Raw genomic sequence first — 4206 nt, 5'->3', positions numbered from 1 at the left:
TCAAAGAATGCCAGGTTATCAGAACAAAGTGTTCTTGTGCTACGGGAGGCCTTGAGTAGAGGCCCAAATTCTGTCTGCTATCTTAATATTTACCATATAAATATGTACATTGGCCTCTATGCCTTTCATTATAAATTAATTGTGATAGTTATATAATTGTCAAATTGAGAGGATTACGAGTGAAGGGGTGGAGTCTAGTCTGTCAATCAGATCATAGCCAATGAGGCTTCTGTGAGGGCATGGCCTTCTCCTGAGAATTCTGGGATTTGTTTTTTCTAGTCTACCCAGAATAACACATTAATATCTTTACATGCATGCATACCTATAGCTATACCTCTATAAAGAGCTTTTGCTTCCTATTTCTTCCCTCTAGTTCCTTTCACTTTCTTCCTGTCCAACTATCATGCTCACCCTCCATTCGGCTCTCCATATTTCCTCTTGGATACATTGCTTTTGATCAAGCCCCATCTGGCATTAAACACCCTCCTCACCATCAATTTAGACCTCTGTTGTTCCCTTATCTCTGAGTTTGTTGGAGCTCCGCTCCCATTCCCTGTTGCTCCTTTCCCATGTCTCCCCAGAACTGCTGGTCCTGTAGTTTTCTCCTTGGGATTGTTCATCCTGCCTATCTTATGTAGACAGACATGGGTGAAAAAAAGAGAAAAACAAAACCAAACAAGAACAAAACAGAAAACAAAACCCAATAAAACAAACAAATAAAACAAAACAGAATAGGAGCAAAACCGATTGTTCCAAGTCTGTCTTCTGACCATTACTTATGTTTTCCAATCAAGTCTGATGAGGTACCAAGCCCTGTCCCCCAAATCCCTAGAGACTTGGCTACTTTGCTCCCCTTGCTGCCCAGTTGCACTCCATTTACGGTTCACCCCACTGTGCATGGGGCAGACCGGGTACACTTTTTGCACAATGTCTCCAGTGCTGCCCCTGTATCACTATGGGTCACTGAGGGAAATGGCATGTCTCGTGCTGGGGCTGGCCCTACTGGCTTCTCTGAGCAGAGATGTCATCCCTGGGGCTTTTGGGGGGCCATGATGAGGGTCTCTCTCTCTCTCTCTGTTCACTCCCCTGTGGTCTGGACAGGCCTGCCTCTCTCCTTGGGCTATATTGTCAGTGTTGTACTCTATATTGCCTTCTGGGGAGGGAGTTAATGTTGCTCAACTTGGGCCTGGTCCCATCCTGCTCTCTGTTAGTTAGCTGCTGCTCCATGCCAGTGTATTTCCCTCGAGGCTTGGCACTCTGGATGGGGTCTGGTCCCTCTCTCTCTTTCCTAGAGACATAATCAACACCTTCCCCGTGCGTGTATTAGTGCCCTGTTCCCCAACACCCTCATTTTCTTTCTTCCCTCTCCTTTTAAATTGGCTGCCATTTGCATCCTGAGTTGGGTCAGACCCCTGCCAACATGCCTGGAGCTCAACTCAAGATCTATGCATTAAGTAGCTTATCTGCTATGCCCATTATACACCTAGTCTTGATAAATAAATATCTCTCATTTTTTCTTGAAGCTTGTTCAGTACATATAATATTGGAATGTATATTTTGTTTTGTCAGCTAACTCTTAAAACCAAAACCAAACTCACTGCCATTGAGCCCATGCAGACTCATGGAAACCCGATAGGCCGCCAGGATAGAACTGCCCTTTGGGTATCCGAGACGGCAACTCTTTACAGGAGTAGAATGCTCCGTCTTTCTTCCATAGGTATCTTTAATCCTTAAAGGCAGTGAAGATGTTGTTGTGTGTAAATTTTCTATCGCAAACTTCATTGCCCTAATGATGCCTGCAAATCCTCAGACGATGCAGTAGGATTTACTCACCTACCTCTAAATCACGCTGTGTAAAAGGTGAATTGCTCTGCAGTCTATTTGCTCTTTCGCTTCATTCTGTGACAAAAGACTTATTTTCCTTCACATTTTGAAAAAGCCTCTGAGACCAAAGGGCTTTTACAAAATAAACTGTAACGTGCCTGATTCAATTGTGGAGGGGGAGGAAAATCCCTTGTTGCTCAACTATCACTGGTCAGTGGATTTAAATAATTTCAGGGAGAAGCAAACGTAAAGCGGAAATACGAAAGCTGAGCTCTTCTGGGTGCAAGCGTTCTCGGTTTTGTATTTGCATCATGCATCTTTAACCCTCTTTAGTATACAGTTTTTTTCTGTATTTATTTTTAATTTACGTCTCTTGAATGTATTTATAGAGTTTCTTATTTCTCTGTTTGTTTTTCCAAACAATTTTATTAGGAGGTCATCCAGACGCCATACCATGTCATAGTTCTAGCACATCAAGCAGTCTTGTACAATTGCTTCTGAAATCAGTTTCAAAATGTTTTCTTCCTTCTTGAACTCCTTGATATCAGCTCCCTTTTATCCTCCTCACTTACTTCCCCAACCCTACCCCCCAGAAACCCTTATTCTACTTGCTGCCTCCAGAGCCTCACTGATCCCTGGTTTGTATACTGAGAAACATCGGAAAACGCATAACAAAGATTCAGGAAGCCACCCGCAATGCCAAAATACAACTGAGTTAAACCCCAATATGGAAAAAACAGACCCCAAAACAGAAAATAAGGAAATATTAAAATCCGAATCAGGGGCTTGAGATTTTGAGATGGACTAGGCTAGCTTTAGTTCTCTGCCTAGGCTTTCCTGGTGTGTCTCAGAAATGACCACAAGGTGTGAAACAAGTACAATAAGGTGATCATTTAGCAGTAAAAGGAAAAATTTCAGGCCCAGCTTAATCAGTTAGAGTGTCTCTCTGGCTCTTCTGATTTGTTGCTCGTGGACATTGGGCAGCTGGACAATCGGATTTTGCACGGGCCACAAACAATGAAATAAAACAGCAAGATGTACTGTATTTTACTGGAACATACAATAAAGGGCAGCAGGGGACTAGTCAGAGCCCAATATTCAAAGACTGTAATTTTTTATCACTACTTTATTTCCTAAACTAAAATGTTTTTTGGGTGTAAATATTAGATGAAAGCAAACTGCACCACATTTGCTATCACGGCGGCAATACCTACACCTACTTTTTTTATTAGAATTAAATTAATATCATGTAAGTAGTTTTATAGTTTTAACATTTTATTATTATTTATGTTCAAACTGCTCCACATAAATAGAACTGCTCCTTGCTTCTTTTTGTTTTTACTACTAATAAAAAGTAATAGGTATAATAATTCAGGGGCTGTTTGCATTTCAAGGCATTTTTTTGTTTGGTTTTGGTGGCCCGTGGAAGGAGACATTCCCCAAACCAGAGTCTAAGAAGTGCCTAATAAAAAGCCTAGGAAGCTCCTTTATAGACAAGGAAATGTTTAGGCAAGAAAGACAAAAGCAAACACGGACACTTAAGAATTTTCAATTGCTGAGAGGAGATCCAATCCGATAACTGACGAGGCTGTATGAGCAGAAATTTATCTGTATTGCTTTAAAGCCTTGTTCATATATGTCCGGTAATTGAAGCATATATGTGTAGTTATTAATATAGATCTTCCCTTAATTACCTGCTGATTTCTCAGAACACTTAAAAGGAGAAGCAAATAGCTTTCCTTGCGATGAGCAGGAAGGAAATTTCTAACCATAACCACCACGCTTGCTGCATTTTCTAAAAAAAGACTTTCAGAAGTACAGATGATAGGAGGTACTTAAAGGGAAATCAGAAACTCTAAACCATATATCTGGGATAATCCTGGGGAAATTATACACGACTTCACACGTGGCAGGAGACCTGGTGGTGTAGTGGTTATGAGTTGGCTACTAACTGCATGGTCAGCAGTTCAAAACCACCAGCAGGGAGGAACATGGGACTTTCCACTTACAGTCCCAGAAACTTGCAGAGACAGCTTTGCCCTGTTTTGTAGGGATGCAGTGAGTTTGGCAAGGTTTGGTTTGGGGTTACACTTGGAAATCTGGAAAACTGGGTTCTATGGACCAGTGACTAAGACCAGATTACTTATGTGGACAGATCTAGGGATCTATCGATCTAAATATTTCATTGTGAATTAGTTGAAAGTTTACAGAGTAGATCATTTGTTTTACATTCAGCAATTCGTGTACATTTTGTTTAATCGTTTTCATTGCAATCCCTCTAGGGTTATATTTTAATAATGCTTTTATACCTAAAATTCTGGGCGTTTGCCATTGTCTTAAATATATCGATAGCATAGGCAGGGAAAAGAGTGGATCTCTTCC

Source organism: Tenrec ecaudatus, chromosome 4 (genome assembly GCF_050624435.1).
Source record: "Tenrec ecaudatus isolate mTenEca1 chromosome 4, mTenEca1.hap1, whole genome shotgun sequence".
Taxonomy (NCBI): Eukaryota; Metazoa; Chordata; class Mammalia; order Afrosoricida; family Tenrecidae; genus Tenrec; species Tenrec ecaudatus.
The sequence above is the reverse complement of the archived record's forward strand: the minus strand, read 5'-3'. Positions refer to the sequence as shown.